Here is an 18,913-nt window from a genome sequence, read left to right as displayed (position 1 = left end):
GCTCAACATGCTTAGTACCTGGGGTAAAAAAGATGTGTCGGTTGCTCACATCCTTATTCCCTTCCAAGAAGATATGCAAGTAAGTATAGCTAGCAGCAGGTACTCTTTCTCCTGAACACAAAAGATATGAAGCAAGAAGGCTACTTACTATTTATATTGGTCACTACAGAGCAGTAAGCTATGGTAGTTTGTGTAAGCCAGTTGTGCTGCACTCTTGTGATACTCTGTTTTGTCAAAGGATGGGGATGGAACCCATCCTGTACTGTGGAATTAAAACTGTATCGAAATGCATGGGACAGTTTATCCTCCGAGTACTAGCTCTTCTGATTTTTTTTTTATTCTAATAGTAAAATGTGTACCTGTGTCCCATCAGAGGAAGAAAAAGACACACAAAAAAAAATCCAACATTTCTGTTCCTTCAGTTCTGTGGATATTGTGTCTTGAAGTACCTGAGAAAGTCAGACCTAATTATCTATGACATTGATGCAGGAACTCTTTGTTGCAGCAAGATTTTTTTGCCTATGCTTACTTGAGAAGTGTGATTCCATACATACTGGCACATATGTGTTGCTTCAGTCAGAATTGCTATGTTAATTTTGTCATGCTTGAAGTGTATTGCATTTTTATAAGAAAAAAATGTAAGTTTCTAAATTATAAAACAGCATCTTTCTCTTCTCTTTTATCCCACATGTCTCCCACAGTGTGTTTATTTGTTATAACATTCTGGCATAGCCATAAGAGTGCGTGTGAGATATTACAAGCAAGTCAAACATTAAGCACATTATTTTAGTCATTTGCATATTTCAGGTGCCTTGGTTAACGCACTTTTAAGAAACAGTTTTGTATCACCTATGTCACAGATCCTTTTATAGGGTAGGCATGAAAAAAATTTGTCCACTGAAGCATGAGAATCAGGTTAAGGGAGTTGCTGGAGGTCACTGCAAGTCAAGTCATGCACAAGATATTGATCATCTGTCAGCTAATCACTGGACTATATTACTCTTCTCAGATTACTGGCGTTTACATTTTTTAATAAAATTGTATTGCCATTCATGTTCAGCTATCTGCAAAGACTAGAATTGCGGATTCCCTGTCTGTAGGAACAGCTGAGAATACTACAGGCATCTAAAGCCATGTAGGATATTCAGTGAAATATTTTGCTTTTGTTGCTTTTATCCACTGTTTCCTAGGCAACAATGAACTTCAAGTATGGGTCCTGACAGATAAATAAAAGAGAAAAAGTCTTTTTTGTGTGTGTAAATACTACATATAAAAGTATACTGTAAATAGTTGTTCAGTATAATTGAACACTATAAATGTAATTTTTGGTTTAGTTCTCAATTTGCTTGATGTTTTTAATGGAATATAAAACTGGAGGACTAACAAGGTATTCTTCCACAAGATCTTGGAGCTTCTTTCTTGCCACAGGAATTGGTGTTGAACCTAATGTGCTGACCAAACTCCCAGTTGTGTAATTAGGTTTGGTCAGCTCAAGATTCCTCTTGCCTACCCTAAGCTGTTGCATTGTGTTACACACCATGCGCATGCAGAATTACAGAGATACTTCGTTCTGCCCCAGACCTGGCTGGATTTTAGCCACACAGACGGACCTCTTTGGGATAACCAGAGGTGACTATCCTTACATCCATTCTCTCCTTTTTATCGTGGAAAAAAAAAAGGAAGTGCCTGTGTCCATCCTCTCAGAAGGTCTGCTTCACACAGTCTCCTACCTTCCTTCTCTGCTGACTGTCAAGACAGACTATGTGAAAACTCAAAGAGATGCTTAGCCACACAAAAGTAGCATATATGCCGATAGAAGGATGTTAAGATGTGTGAAGACCTTTCAAATTATCAAACTCACCTAAGGCTAACCTACCTAAAATGAATTGGCTTTCCTCAAACATCTTAGTATAGAGTCTGTATTCCTCTTGCACTTCAAGCTAGAAACATCTTCTGGTCTTATGCCTCAGAATGCACCTTAGTGGTAGAAAATAAGCTCGAAATATGCAACAGCAAGGTAGAAATGGAAGTATGTAGTTAAGTTTTGTGTAACAGTAATGGAACTAAGATTTTGAGGAAGCCATAGGTAAAATGGAGCTAAGGCAGGGAAGTTTGGTACTTAGACTTTGTACCTGAGTATGGCTGGACACAAATACTGAAAGAAAGAAATGAAGAAGTAAAGCCACTAAACATTGTAGAGGTATATACCCTACCATGGTTTCAGCTAATGGAAGTTTTGACTTTAAAAGTTAATTAATGATTGTTCTTCTCCCCACAGCTGTGCATATGCATGGAGCTTCTCCCCCAGCTCCCTCCGCAAGACAAGAACACCTATTAGACATGGATGTTGGGTGTTATAGTGCATGGTGTTGAGAGAGAGGATTAGTTCAGGAGTGTATGTGGAAAGCTGTGGATTTAAGGTCATCTTACTCTCAAAAAAATTCTTCAGGGCTAATAGCAGGGATGAAAATATGGAAGTTGAAAATTTTTTTTAAGGAATCCACTAAACTGAGACCTGAAGATTAGAAATGGATGTGTCTGCCAACAAATCTATACCTGTGACACGGGAAGCCATGAAAAACAAAATCTTATTTTTTCTAGAAAATAAGAGTTTTACTTGTATGGGTGATTCTATCTTATAGGAAGGACTTATGAGCACCACCTGTAATTAAAGTTGACTGCACTTCCTGTGGTAAACTGATTTCCAATTGCAAAAATTTTCACAAAATATTAACTATTCAGGCTAAAACTTCCTGGCCATATGCCTGGTGTTTGTAGTTCATTTGATTACATTTTTATTTATTCAGAAAATTGCAGTCAAAAACATTCTTCTACTTCCGAGAATGAGGTCAAGAAAAAGAACAGACTGTTTCCCTCCATTAAGAAATACTGATGTCCTTTACATTAGGAAGCTCCAGAATAACTTGACATTTTGCAGAGAAATGGCCTTTATGCTGGGGCTGTGCTTTTTTCTGTTGTTATGAAGTTCTACACACATTTGGCAAGTTAAAGCCCTTTTAAAAAACATAGGATGTTCATGGTTTCAGCAGGCATACTAATTTTTTTATCATCATGAACATCATAATCCCATCTAGCTCTCACCCTGAATCAAGATCCCACTGTGCTACGCTCTATAAAGACACGACTCCGAGGCAGTCTTTGCCTCAGAAATGTGCTGATCAGGATGCATGGAGCAGGACAGCAGCTGGGTATAGACAGGCTGTTAAAGAAGTTAAGGAGTAGGGAGTTAATGAGCTGCTACTGATCAGTGAGATAAATACTGGTCTCGGCACACCAGTATATTAACCATTGTCACATTTCTTGCATCCAGATCAAGCATTCTACAGCAGAGGACTGAGCATGGTCTTTGGTTATAGCTCTGACGTGTTTGTGGGCTGGACTGCGGCCAAACAACAGGACTAAAACCAAAATGCCTCTCTCAGTTACTCTACTCCATTGATGCCCAAGCACTGTAAAGAGGGGACCTAATTTAAATGGAAAAAGGGCAGGAACTACGACTGGGAGGTAGAAAGTCATGAGAGGCACAGGTATCACAGGGATACAATTGGGACATCAGAAGAAAATACAGAAAACAGAAACAGAGACTGTGGTTTAATATGGAAGCACAGTAGACTGGCTGATCAAGAAAATGGGGTGGAGAATTGAGGAAGTGGAGTGTGGAGGCTGTTAAGCCATTGGGCCAAGGCCTTGGAGGAGGATAATATAGGCCGTGAAAGTAAAAGAGTATTAAATCATCTGTCTTGGATCTTGGAGGAGACTGGAACCCGCCTGGCAGGAAAACGGTAGAAATTTGCGTGAGCTGGGCAACAAAGTATGGGCTAGAAATAGAGGTAAAAGAGAGCAAGGATTTGGGAGTCAACATGGAAAGACTGATGCAGAAAGGGTCAGTTTCAAGGGAAACAGGCAGAATAGCTTAAGACTGATGTACTACATTTCTATTTCAGGTCTGGAATAAAATTAATGACTTCTAAATTTCCTTAGTCCTCAGATGTAAGCAGATAGTAGTAAAATCCACTTGCAAGGGCATGGCACTTAGCATAGTGAATGAAAACATGCAACCCCAGTTATTTCTCTGCTAGCACAAGTCACAAAAGTCTGTAACTATGTCTTGTCTAGGACTGAAGTGTCAAGCTGACATCATGTGCTTGAGTTGCTAGGGAAGAATAAAAAAATAGGTCAGTTTTTGTTCATTTTCTGTTAACAATTACCAATAGAAATCCAAAAATACCAGAATGAAGGTTGTCTGTGCAACTCCAGATTATCCCATACTTCCAGTAAGCATTATGGTAATTTACAAAATCTTTGCCATATGCAGTCTACATTTTGTAGGAATGAATCAGGATTATACAGTAAAGGAAACACCCACAGAATCCTTGCGTTTCTTGCTGGAGGTTGAAGTTGTGTGGTAGGTCACCTCTCGAAGTCTCTAGATTTGTTATTAAGTTGAGCCTATTTGGCTAATAGCTTTTGTTGGTTTTAATTGTAAACAAGCCTGATTCATGCTTTTGGTGTTTGGTCAGCTTTTAACTTACTCGTAACACAAAGAAATGTGGGCTCTTTGATGGTTCTTTACGATACCTGAACAGTATGTTGTTTCTCTTTCTTTGGGGACATACTGATCCTGGCTGGTCATTATATGTTTGACGTTTTCTTTGCTTTTTCCATCTTCTTAAGAATCCAACAAGGTTTCTTCATTTTTATCATGCATACAATATAAACCAAATTCTTTGTTGCTGTAGCATTTAGGAAATGATTTGAGTCTTGTTAGTGTTGAGGGCTGAAATACAGACAATAGGATATATTTCTAGGATGAGTAATTGCTTATCTGTGTTACTCTGTTTTCTTCATTTTCTATTGTAATTTATAGATAAAAACCCATATTCGAACTTTACATGTAGTTCTTTGATTCTAGTTTCACTTTCTTTAACATCTAGGGTAGAAACATTTTTACTTATTCACTTGCTTGGGGGAATTCAACCTCTCACTGGAAAAGTGAAAGTAATGGCCTTTGGGATAAGGGAGGCCAGAAGTAGTCTGGCTTAAGGGCAAGTTTACTGTTGCTTTAAAATTCTCCAGATCTTTGAGAGCAAGAGATATAGCTCTCCACTTTGGGTTCTTGACCACAGCAGTGAGAACTTTGGCAAATAATGTATTTAGAGAATAAAATGCTTTCTTCTTTCCTCATGGTAAATCAAACAGAAAAACAAAACAAAAAAAACCCCAAACCCAGATGAATTAATTTTGCTTAGAGCGTTTCAAAATACTTTCCAGCTGAGATTAAACAGGGACAATTCTCAAGGCTTATTGTGGAAAGCTTAAACACACAAATACTTCAGAGAGTGCCATGTATAAAAAGTTGTTATAATTAGAACTATTCTGAACCCTCAGTTATAACGCACTAGCAACTGTCTGCTGTAATACAAGTAATCATAACTAATGAATAATGGAGACTTACAAGAAATAAATTTTAAAGCTAAGGGTTTGGGTTTTTTCTCCAGAGGTCCCATGCTCTAAAACTCCTATTAATGTTTTCTGCGCTATGGTTGTTGACACAGGATGGAGTTACTGGAGAGGCTTAGGGGATCAGTAGTCTCCTCTTTAACTGTCTAACCTGCAGCTGGTGTTGCCTGGTGGTCTCTCTTAGTTACCTGAGAGGGGGGAACCTGAGCTGCTGCACAAGCTCTCAATTCTTTCACATGATGGCCACATCCAGCCCAGAGCACCTCTGAAAAACTGCTTGAAGAAGGTCAGAGAAGAATCAACTGACTCGCTGTAGATTTCCTGATGAAGAGTTTACATTGGCAAGGTATTACACATCTCCATAATCTAAAATGGCAGCCTGGTCATGAATGCAAGTTTTTTACTGTCTTAAGTATTTTGCTGACTCAGAACTTGTCGAAAAGAGGGAAGGAGGAACAGAACAGGAAAGTGAAACTATCATTAGTCTCTTTTCTTGCAGAGTGTAAACATCAAATTAGAAGAGTCAAGGACAGGTCCCATGAGATAGCACCAGAAGAGAAGCGAGTATAGTGAAGAGAATGGGAGGAGAGAATAGGAAGAGAGAATAGGCTGGGAAAGTTACACAAGGCATAGGAGGAAAGGAGAAAGCGTTGTTGATTGGAGAAATACAAAAAATTGTGAAGGGAGGCTGGCAGAGGAGATGAATAAAATGTGAAGGAGATTAAATGAAGACTAAAACAAACACACACAAAAAACCGTAGGAATTAATTAACAAGTAAATTTGCATCCTTCTTTCCAGAAATCCTTCAGAGGTCAAAACATCTCCATGGACATCAGTATAAAGTCTATTTTTTTCTCCCAAATGTATCTTCTAAACGATTCTAAGTTTTGTTTGGTATAGTGTAACTTAGAGTTCATGTGCAGCACAAAAATATTACGTACCTTGGTAGAGCAGTGCAGACTATGGTTTATAAACATCCATATTTACAGTTCTTTGAGCTATGAAATGACCAACTAATCATGATACATCTGGTCTTTAGAAGTCATTGGGCTTTGCCTCAGAGCAGGGATAAGGTTGTTAGTATGATATTCCTGGAGGGATTTTTAAAATTGCCTTCATTGATTGGACAATAGCATTTGTCTGAGTTACAGTTTTTATAAATGCAGTTTTCTGGTTTCTGTAGATTACCGATGGGTGGTGGTGGGTATTCTAATGAATGTGCTCTGAAATACTGACTGGACTGAGGAACTTTCAGCATTCAGCTTGCATTAGAGTGGAAGGGTGTCTCACTTCACTTAAGCAACAACTGCCTCATTCCAACTAAGATGAGAAAAGTTTGTACTCCTTTTTTAGTGCCAGAAAATGGTTTCCATCACCAAACATATGCATGTATTGGCAAACAAATCATACGAACATCAGACCTGTATGGGAGAGATATATTTTTCTGGCAGTTTTCTAAGAAAGTATCTCCAGTTCCTGCCAGTTTCAGGCAGTATTATTGTGTAAAGTTTTTCTGAAGAAGTGGAATTGATCAGAGCCTCCTGCTTCTGCTGTCATTTCTAACCTACTAAAAGTAATTCACAGTTCCCCTAGTTTGAGCAGTCACATGAGTAATTATGTAAGATATCCTACCAGTTCTGGATCACACATTGCCCCATATTTGTATTGTGTATCTCTTTGCTAGAAATAAGGAATATATGTGCTTAAATGTCATGGATTTCACATGTGTATTTTTTAACAGTGCCTCTTATCACAGCTATTCACTTTTTAAAACAAGTTACTGCTTGTTTTTCTCTCATTGTTCATGAGTCCTTTTTCTTTAATGCTGGGGTTTCACAAAATGTTCAGTGTTTGACTGCATAGAGCATAGAGACTAAACTCTCCAAATGTCAGCAGAGGTATGTAAAACCCTGTTTCCTAGGATGAGAGAAAAAATGCTGAAAACTGATGAAATGCTGCAGCAGAATTTCAAATAGTGCCAATTTATGTCTAGCTGGTGGGTGTATATCATAGTTCCAATGTTTTCTTAATGTAATTTGAGCAGGACACATATTTTCAAGCAAACTGTACATCAATATGTAAAAGGAAAAGGCAGAAGCACTTTGAAGTCTTACCATGAAATGCTCAATGCAATCAGGACTACTAAACCAGTGGAATATAACAAAAAGTGTTTATCTTCCTTCATGCTTACATTAGGGTTGCTAAAAAAGAGGGGAGTGGGGAGGAGAGGGAATTTTTGTTATTGATCATTCAAATAACTCAGATGTACACAATAGTGCTGTAACCAAGTGCCTATGTCTGGAATGGAAATCCTCTCCCACACCTTTCAAAGCTGACCTTCCCTCCCCCCATCTACCATAGCTCATATTTCAGAGCTGAGCTGGTAGCCAGAAGACTGTAAGCTGCCAGGAGGAATGCGTTATTTGCTCAAAAGAATAGCAAAGGCACAACTGATAACTGCCCTCCATTGCCACACTCCCTACAGGACCAGACATATTTCTACATAAGAGATGGACTTGCTTTTCCTCATAGGTACAACAAATCTCATAAAAACGATCATACGTGCTCACCTATGTGAGGGCTTTATCATGATGAAGGGGCTGCATCTCCTCCCAGAAAGCTAAAGTAGGTCATGGCAGCTGACATGTCTCTGTGTTCTCATGTGATCAAGTCCTAGAGCCAAATCCAGATTGTTGTTCTCATGTGATTCAGGCAATCTGCTCACATCTGGTAGGCAAAAAAGACATGGATCAATAAAAGCAAACTTTATACAAGGACATCAAGATTACGGTGTTGTCCTTGGGCATAGGACATTTAGCAGCAGGTCTTGCCTCTACTGAGAAATGTTTATTAAGATAGTTACATGTTCGTACCAGCAGACTTTGCAAGTGGACAGGCATCAGTAGTGAGTCTCTTTTGCCCATCCTCTGAACAGAAACAAATTGGCAGCAGTGCCTCTTGCATTATAGTTACGTTCATTCTTAGAATTTTTGGCTCTGTGACTCCATTAGTCATGGAGACTGGGAGGGCTGAGTTTTCTTTAGCTTTGTCAGTCAAACTTTAAGAAATTAGGAAGAACAACATTAAAATCTTAAAATAAAAATGCTCCAATTTTAGAAGAGTTTTATAAAAGCCAAGAATATTTTTGCTTTTCTTCTCCATCTTCTTTTTTAATACATACTTATTACTAATCATCAACCATAATTACAGCAGATTTGTCAGTGTGTGCACACTGTGCTTGGAATATATTTTGATTCCCATATAGGTTTTACTTTTAATTGCAGGAGGACCTTTCCATGGAATTAGGTGTGATGAGGCAAGGGAAATTACATAGAAAAATGGCTGGAAATAGTGAGATAACAATATAACAAACTAAACATTAAACATTCATAAATAGAAGAAGTAATTAAGCCCAATGGTATTGGCTCCTGTACAGGCATTTTTATTCAAATAACCATTCAAATATGTTTCTTCCCCTGAAATATTCATATTTGTCCAATAAACTTTCCTTATATCATGTCATCATGGAACGTATGGAATGGAGAAAGTTCCCTCTAGCAAAGCTAGGCATTTTAGGGTGACACAGGGGAAGAAAAAAAAAAAATATATATATATGTCTGTACAAATGAAATATTGTGAAACAAGTTTGGGGTGTAAATTTAAAGAGTACAACAGCTATTTTCACCCCTTTAACATGAAAAGCACTCATTCTGCCTTCAATTTCTACATTATATTGGCAGGTAGACAAGCTCTCAAAAATATGTTTGTTTTAGCAGCACTTAGAACTTAATGTGAGCTGGGGGAGGCAATGAATTTGAAAGTGCAATGGCTGCTCTGAAATAACTGCACATGGATATTCCGTATTCAGAACAAAAGTATCCGCACGTGGACTTAATCAGGAAAAGCTTCATGTGTAAATGAGTTCTTAATAAAGTATTTACTTAGAGTAAATGTCTAAGTGACAAAATTTGACAAAGGATAGTTGTTTATTCATTCCACTTCGAAGCTATAAAGCTGAATCTAAGCAAGGCTTTGGGTAAGAAACTGGACCAGACTGTCCTTCAGCTCAGTTAAAGCATTAGGTGGGCAAGGTGTCCAAGGGGAAGTCTGTAAGCCATCTTTCTTTTTTCCCCTGCCTCTGGACAGAGCTTAAAGCCAGACCCATCCATTTTGTGTCTGAAAGAGGTCTGGGGGTACAGTTAACCATGGAGGAGTGATCTTCTAGGCACCAACTTAGCCAGAGATCCTGAAACCCACTTCATACATGTAAACAAGGCCTGTGTCCAAAAGTATTAAGCCTCAAATGTCTTTGGCTTGATGTACTTTAGAATATTCAGTGTCTGTGCCACCTCCTATCCTCAGCAGATCAAAACAGTTTTAGAGAGGACAGGTTTGAGTTTGTATGTACAGGTTTCCCATTGCCTTTATCTCTTTTTCTCTTTATTGTTAGGAGGAGGGACTCTCCCCAACATGAGGGGAGGGACAAGTCCATGCGTAGATTCAGAGAAGCCTTCTGACTCTCGTGTGTCTTTGGTCAATTTTTTCAGGTGGGGAAGAAGACATTGTCAGTTCACAGTTGCCAGGAGGTGATGTCTGCTGTGCTAGAAATGCTGACGGTGCCAGGGGTGTTGTGTCTGGGCCGACTAAACCTGTTAAACAAGTATAGTAGCTCCCACACATTACCATGCTCCAGAGCTGATCTGGAGGCCTTCTATCTTTGCTCTGCAGGAATGCCTCTGTACAGTGCTGATTGTGGCCTGTCCCTCCAAGAGTTGTTAAATTTTGTTTCTGATGTCAGGTTTCAATGCCAAGGGATTTGGGGAAGTTGTTCCTTATCAATAGAAATGCCTCTAACCACTCCTTGTGGCTTAAGCTCTTACCATCTCATATTTTAAATGAAACCACATTACTGTTACAGCTACCAATGAGGGAATGGGTTGAATGCATAGAACTTCATTCCCTGGTAGCAGCAGCCAGTTAAGCTGTACTGCTTACAAGCTCTTGAAAGAGGCTCCACCCTCATCAAACCAGCCCTGCCTTCTGAGACCAGCTGCTGCCCTCCCCCACAAGAGGTGACTCCTGCTGGAGTGTGAACCTTTGTACACCACCTTTCCCAGCCAGGATGACTAATACTGTCATATTAGTCTTATGGAATACTTACGAAAAGAAGAGAGTTGCAGGTGACCAGACCCACAGGGAGGGCTGGTGTGGTGGGCCAGGCGCAGAGCTCTTCAGGACCTCAAACCCTCATCTAACACAGCTTCTCCCAGTGCTCCCACAAACAGCCAGCCCTTCAGCAGGTGACCCAAAGCAGTCATTCCAAATACTGTTTTCTCCCCATCATCAGGATATTTATTCCTCCTGCTGCTGCTCCCTTGTGAATGGGATTCATCCTTCCTCAGTGAATCAGTGTGTCAAGCTGCACTGTTAATTATGTCATTAAGGGGGATGAGGGGGGAATCTATCTTCCCACCTGTAAAGTTACATTTCAAACTGATAATTTCTGTGATCTGATGTAAAATACATCCCCATAAAGGGTTTTTATCAGCACATTGAAAGGCATGGCAGACAGCTGGGGATAGGAGCAAGCAGCTGAACTTTGTGGCCCTGTTAAGTTGACTTCAGCTTCAAAGCCAACCTATACTATATACAAACTGATGGGACAGCTGGTGTTGTCCTCCCCCTGTGGCTGAGTGTTAATAATATTAGAATAAGGTTCTTTTTCCTGCATTGCTTTTGAAAGAGAACCTTTTGCCTTGGATAGATCACTTACAGTGAAAGTCTTTGTCTGTCCTCAGAAGAGGCAAGGTGTGGGTAGGAGCATATGAACTTTTGCACCCACTCTACTTCTTCCTTCCCCTTCTGGTTTTTCGCTGAACCCACAAGACCACTGCTAAAGCAAAAAGCAGTTTAGTTTCTGTGCTCTTGCTGTAATAGGCCTTCTACCAGATTTTGCCAACACAAGAACTGATCAGTGCCCTGTAGATGGACATGAATGCTACTTCCTCAGAAAATAACCATCAGCTCATTTTGTACAGACTGCTGAGAGCCACCAAGCAAATGAATCCATTTCAGTGACTCCTAGCCTGAGAACAGTTGGAAAAATCTTTGTGACAGATTCAGTTTTATTGATCCTTTTAGTTTAGTTTTTGTAATACCTGTGAACTTCTTATCCTATCTTTTCACAGTAAGAGCACAAGAAAGTCCCATCACTACTCCTTTTACCTCTTGCTGTTCATCCTCCATGTTCTATCTGTTTTTCTTGGCCGGCTGAGTCCCATTTCCTCCCTGTGCGCTTCTTCACCTTCTTTCCTCCTCCCACATCTTAATTACTATATATTTCCTTCTGGTTTTTTTCCTGTTCCTGTCAAAAATTATAGTAAAAAAACCCAAAATCCCCCAAGTTTTGACAACATTGAAAAATGTATACAATTTAATTTGCCAACCCATAGTCCCCAGAGAGAAAATAATCTTGCCTGTAAGACAGAAAAAACACTTTGACAGAAACAAAACAGAAAGCATCAGGAAAAGTTGGAGTCTAGCAAGATGTTTCTCTGGGCATTCCACAGCAAGGAAAGCATGCTTTGGTAGATGAAAATGGTTTAATCTAGTATGCTGTCTCCTCTAGTTACAATTAATTGCTTCAGTAAAAGAAATCTTTAACCAGGTATATCTGGGAATAAATTCCAGGTAAGGTGAAAAATGCTTTGCCTACTACAGTAAAAATGATAAGCGGGAGGCCTGCCTAGTTCAGGTAAAACAATATCCCTTGGTCAGCAGGGCTGTGGGGGATATTGGCATAAAAACTGAAATAAAATACACTCTGTAATAGTTCTACTAATGTAAATCTGTGTGTTTTGCCATGACAGTGACTTATTATGGGATGTGCAGATGAAACTCTGCATTGACAATGAAGTACAAGGAATAAGGTTGGTCAAGTGCCTCCTATCATAGTCAAGGGCAAGACTGGGTTGGCCTCTGTGTTTGCCACCAAGAAGAATCTTGAGCTCTGCTGTTGGCTGCAACCCAGTAGGCGTTGAGCAGTGGGAACATATGCCATGCCAGACCTTGATGTGAGGAGTGGCCCCCTCCGTTATAAGAGGGTCATCCAGGAAGGAAGAACATAAGATGGCCCACTGAGGCACTGATTTGGAAATTGGAATCTGCCTGGCCAACCATGAAGCCGGACGAGTAGCAGAGGAAGTGGGAAAGGAGGAATTATCCTTAATACCAGACGGTAAAATCCAAACTGTAAGTACAGATCAGGAGCCAAACTATTCTAAAGAAGACCTAAAGCTAATTCAGGACATGAACGGTAAAATAAAATTAAATAAGTGGGCTTATTTGGCAGATGGCCGTATAGTGATACCATCCAATTTTATATGGACCACAGCCCTAACAGAACATAATAAGACTCGTTGGGGAGCTGATACGTTATATAAAAGTCTAAATCAGAAACTGATAGGGTGAAACTTATATACTGTAATAAAACAGGTGACTCAGCAATGCAAAGTGTGTTTACGTAATACTCCCAATGTAGCAAATAGAATAAAACTAGGGAACATTAGTAGAGGAAATTATCCAGGACAACAGTGGCAAGTTGATTTTTCTGAACTCCCAAGAAAAGGGGGAGTACCGATATTTATTAGTTATGACTGATACATTTTCAGGTTGGCCAGAAACTTTCCCTTGTTGAACAAATAAAACAAGAGAGGTAACGAAGAGATTGTTAAATGAGATTATTCCCCACTTTGGTGTTCCGGCAACAATCTCTTCTGATAGAGGCTTACACTTTTGTGCCAAAATAATACAACAAGTGAGTACAGTATTAAGAATAGATTGGCAATTACACACTCCTTATAGGCCTCAAGCAAGTGGCAAGTGGAAAAATAAACCATTTAATTAAACAACAGATAGCCAAAATAGGACAAGAGACAAATCTAACTTGGCCACAATCTCTTCCCTTGGCATTATTAAGAATACGAACTAAACTGAGAACAAAGGAGAATTTGAGCCCTTTTGAAATATTATATGGGAGACCGTACCAGTTACAATTTGCTGGAGAAGATTTAAGGCAGTTAGGAGAGGGATATTTATGTGAATATGTGAAGACCTTCCAGGGACAATTAAAAGTTATAAATAAACAAGTATTGGGAACAAGGGCCAGAGGGTTGGATCAACCAGTCTATTCCTTTAAATCTGGTGACTATGTGTATATAAAGACTTTTTCAGGGAAACCTTTGGAAGAAAAGTGGGAAGGACCCTATCAGGTGCTGCTGACAACCTTCACCACCGTCAAGATAAGAGAACAACCAGCCTGGATTCACTACTCTCAGATAAAGAAGGCTCCTGAGAAATCATGGGCTGTCACCCCGGCAGGATCCATGAAACTACGGTTCTTTAGATCGTAAAGAAATCTCCAGGGACACAATGGACTGTCAAAAAGGATCAGGGACATTTGTGTAAAGTTATTCTGATTTTAATTGTAACTGTTGTAGTGATATTAGAAACTGAAACATGGGTAAACAATACCCATCTTCAAACATTGCAAATAATTGTTAATGCTATGAAAGCTAAGGAATGCTGGATATGTACCTCTCTTCCTAAAGGAGGCTTGATAACACCCCTGTATGGGGTGGCCTCTCAAAACTGGAATTATCTCGATGACAAATGGCCTACCTGGCCAGACTTTTGGAAAAAGCCCAGCGATGGTGGAGGATGTTATAGTTGAATTGAAATAACTAGAGTCTGAAATAAATTCACTAAGTATATATTAAGGCAGGAAAGCAAAAACAGCGCGCAGGGCGGCCGGGGAGTCGCAGCTCCGTCCAGGCTCGCAAATTCCGACAAGTAACACAGCCCTTTTATCCTCAGCTTCAAGGCCGGTTTAAGCAAACAGTTATGCTTTCAGTCACGTAGCAAGAAGCTGTATATTACAAAACTAATCTATTTTTACACTAAGGTCTAAACAAAGACAAAAGTTGTCATAGTAACATGAGATTATGGTTTAACATTTGCCTTGAGAAAGTACATCTTGCAACCTCATGGTTAAGTCTTTTCTCGCCAGACAGAACGTTCTCAAATCTGTTGCAGCAAGATCATTCCTTTTGTTAAAACCCCATTTGATCAGCAAATTACCCTTAGTTACTTATTACAGAGGATATTGCCTATTTGATAATAAAACATGTAAGTTGGGTCCCAGATTTGATTTACAATTATTAAACCAAACCACCACAGTAGTTATGAAAAGTGATAATAACTGTCATTAGAAAGCTCAAACAAGACAGGAGGAGCATGTCCTGGAAACCCAGGGCAAAATACTTGTTCCCAATCTGATGGATGGAATGATTAAACAGACATCCATAAGATATGGAACAAGGTGCAGATCCTGCATGAAATTACTAAAGACGATTTATCATGGAGTTTTAAAGCTATATGGGACAAACTGACTTCGTGGTTACCTAATTTGGAATGGTTAAAGCATGCTTTTATTATAATACTTATTGTAATAGTTTTAGGAATAATATGTGTATTACTTCAATGTTTTGTTTGGTGCTGTCAAAAAATTATCATAAGGCATAATGATTTTTTGTAGTTGCAAAAGAATTTGCAAAAGTTACTAGAAAAGGGGGGAATGAATGATGAATGATGTACCACTTATCTATAGGATGATGTACTTATGTTTATCTAAAAGTTGGGAAACGTCCAAGGACGCTTATTGCTAACATGACGGATGTACTAATTGCTAAGTCCTTGGATTTGTCATCTTTAAAAAGGCTATCTGGTCCTAAGTTCCTGTTGTTTATACAACGTGGCAAAGACAAGGACTTAAATCATGGTCACTAGTTTAGTGAGATATGTAAATGACTTCCTGGAATTGTAATGAATATATAAACGATTTCCTGGAAAATTAATGAATAGGTATGAGTTGCTTGTATAAAGAGGAGACTGAAAAATCCCCTCGGTGTGCATGACTTTGGTGGAGCGATTCCCCATGCACCCAGCGCTGCCAAATAAAGATAACCTCTGCTCACTCGAATATTGGTGACTGATTCTTTAAATCAAGGGGAAGGTGCAAGATGCAGACTAACTCAGAAAAAGTCTCTTTTAGCACATCCCATCCTCTCAACAGAGCTTGTCTTCACCTGACTTTATTTCAAAATAGCCATTTAACTTGAGGCACCCAGTATTTGTAAAGATTAGCCTGTGCACCCTTTGCACAACTGACCCAGGTTCTAAAAGTTTATTCTTTATTCTAAGACTGTATCTTCATTGATAAAAAGGGACTGTGCATGTGTGTATTCATAAAATTTCTCACTGTGAAACTCTAGGGGAGACAAACACATGGGCAATATCTCCTTCACTACTGCTAGACAAGGTCAGCATTATGCTCTAATACAGTATTTCCACTTCGGCTTGTTGTAGTGTAATGAAAACTATGAGACACTGACTTTCCTGGGATTTCCTAGAAAGACGGTCACTAAAAAGGGAAAAAAACCCTGTAATTATCTCTGTTAAAAAACACAGGCTGATACTTGCTTTTCCCTAGAATCTGTTCACATTTTTTTCTTCCTTTTCCTCCTATTTAAATACCATTCTTGAATGATGACTCATGGCAGGAAACAACTGCCTCACATCCTTGTCTAAGAGCCAGAAGGCATATATAGGTCAGCAAAGCATGTACAGAATGTCCTGCAAACTTGAATGTAATGCACTCCACATTGTAAGTGTTTATACTTGCAAGCATTCATCAGTGCTAAAAGTACCAGCAAAATGCTTGTGTCCTGGAAAAAAAAAAAAAAAAAAAAAAAAAAAAGAAAATCCAGTAGCAAAGAATGGCATCTGCAAAGGAAGATCTGGAGCCATCCTTTCTGCAAAAGAAGCTCCTTTGTTTCTGATTACTCTTTGCTAAGTTATCCAGAGGTGCAAAAACTAGAGAACCCCATGAAGTTTAGGTGATGTGCAAATTCTGATTAAAAATAAATAAACATTAAAACTGGGTGGTGACCTAAATAGCTTCTTGTACTGTCCAGCTCTTTCTGTTGCCTTGTATACCTTTGCGGTATGACAGATAAATATCTCTGATTCATAGAGAGTTACAGCCTGTATGTGTTGAGATGTTCTGTCCAGACAGTAGTCAGGAGCGTCTTCCAATGGTATCAGGCATGATGCATGTGGAAAAGAACGTGGAGCCTAACATGAGGATAAAAGAAGTTTAAGATTTGTTCAGATCCACAGAGCTCCATCAATATAATCTGGTTTGCCATTTCACTTCCAAAAAGCCCCAACATCCACTTCATGCTACAAGCCATGCATGGGGAACTTAAACAGACTTCTGAGGACTTTACAGAGAGCTGACACTGAGCTGATGTAAAACTGGTTACTACTTTAAAACAATACAGAAAAATTGACAACTGTGCAGCCAATCTTGAAGTTGTTTTTTTCCAAGTATTACTCCTTTATATGATTCTACTGTGTTAGTTATTGTAGCTTTTTACAGTCATATTTTCCTGTTACTCAAATTGTCTTTTCCATCAGTACAATAATAGGAAAATACAAATTAAGGAAGTTGTCATTCTGTCTGTGCATAAAATGGTAAATTCACAAGTTCAAAATGTGTAAATTTCCTTGCCAGTAATCTCTCTCAGTTGAGCTGGGAATAAATGTAATACCACTTAATTATGGTGATCTCATGTTTTACCCTCTCAGCTCTTTAAGCTCTTCTGGGGCCATCTAGGAAAATTCTACCCTTTCTACTATGTATTCAGCCCTGCAGTACCAGCAAATTTAGCTGCCCTAGAACTGCAAAGACTGGTTGTCAGAAATAATTTCTAATCAGAGGAAAATATGTGTTTAAACAATGCTTACACTGCAAGGAATCAAAATCTTACCTGCCCTTCCTCTTGCCAACAAAACTACAAAAGATTGCTGGATAAATTTTGGATCTTGGACTTTTCCACAGTGAAACAAGACAGAAGGTCATCCTGTAACTACGGAGGGCCTGCATTGCTATGATGGGGAGTGGATGTGTGCCTATGCACATGTAGCATATGAAGAGTATGAGATTGAACAGAGAATGGGGAGATAGAGCTTCTTGTTTTCCCCACAAAAAACAAGTTTTGTAGCTGTTGTGCTTCAGTGTACAGGAGGAAAGAAAGCTGGAAACACTAGAAAGAGATGAAGTCTGACTTAATGCCACTCTTCTATATGTTAGTCACAGGGAGAGAAAGGTCCAGATGAGAATAATGATGCAGGTTCTTGTTTGACATACTCAGTCACTTCCCTCACAGCAGCATTGAAAATGTGTCTTTGTTAGAACATGCCAGTTATTAAATGCACACAATATCCCTGGAAAACATAAGTCACATCCAAAGGTCAAGAGACTTCTGTTCAGGCTGCAGATTTCACCTCTCTCATCTGAGGGGATAGGACTGTTTGCTTTGGACTGAAGTCACACAGGGTTTTGAAGAGGGTCAAATGAACTATGCGGAGGCTGAAATTAGCTCTATACTGCAAAAATAAAGGTTTCAGCTGGGGATCTTGGAGAAAATTCTCCATTTCAACTCTTTCAGCTTCACCCAGTTAGGCTTCTTGTTCATCAGCCTTGTCAAGGAGAGGTATCAGATCAGTAAATTTCTTTCAGCTGTGTCTTTCTCTTACCCCAGCCTCATCCTCTGTGGGTTGTGCTTGTGCTGGACAGGAAACAAGTTTCATTGCATAGTGTGATGGAAAGGGCTTCCATCTGTTCTTTATACTGTAAATTCTGAATTCTATGTAATTACTTTATCACAGGCTTTAGAATAGATCCATATAGTTTTGCAGTAGATTCCAACTGCTAAGCACTGTTCCTCCCATGCTGTTAGTTAGCCACTGAATTTGCTTTAGCAGGGTATCTCAGCCAAAGACATCTTGAAACTGTAGTGTGATGTTTACTTGTCATGCTCTAGTGCTGTGTGAACATGAGCTGTTTTGATTTGGTATTGCCAGCTGAGGACCTGCGCATGCTAGGAAATTTTGTAGGTTTCAGTTTTTACAATTTCTTCCTCATCCTGATATGTTAGTCTCCTGGCTGTCTTCAGATACTGTTAACAGTTCAAGAACAAATATGTCCTCCAGCATTCAGCTGCAATAACGCAAATTTCTCCCTTTCAGGTCTCTGCTGACAGCACAGAAAAAACGATTTTGGGGAAACAAAAGGCAGGAGATTTGAACCCTGAATGGATATAATTTTATTTTCTTCAGAACTCTCCATATTTAGGAGAGGCTCATCATAACACCATTTCCATCAGAAAAATTAATAAAACAGCTTCTTTAATTTGTAAGTCTGCCAGGCACTGTTCCAGACCCTGTGGTTTTTTAATATTTAAGATCACAAAATAGCCTGATTTTAAAGTTATCCATAATAAGTTTAAATAGCACTTATTTGTCAAA

At 39.2% G+C, this 18,913-nt stretch overlaps 1 long non-coding RNA gene across 2 annotated transcripts; it reads right to left on the bottom strand.

The window, feature by feature from the left end:
- Positions 1-576: 576 nt before the first annotated feature.
- On the bottom strand, positions 577-8,710 carry LOC129736254 (uncharacterized). Of its 2 annotated transcripts, none has more exons than XR_008732584.1 (3): positions 8,053-8,710; positions 5,670-7,683; positions 577-4,798 (listed from the first exon to the last, which is right to left on the bottom strand). It is a non-coding gene; the product is annotated as an uncharacterized LOC129736254 (long non-coding RNA). The 2 variants fall into 2 exon arrangements; XR_008732585.1 differs by having other exon boundaries at positions 7,597-7,683.
- Between the last annotated feature and the right edge of the window lie 10,203 nt (positions 8,711-18,913).

This window comes from Falco cherrug, chromosome 5 (genome assembly GCF_023634085.1).
Source record: "Falco cherrug isolate bFalChe1 chromosome 5, bFalChe1.pri, whole genome shotgun sequence".
NCBI lineage: Eukaryota > Metazoa > Chordata > Aves > Falconiformes > Falconidae > Falco > Falco cherrug.
This window is presented reverse-complemented; position numbering and strand designations above follow the sequence as displayed.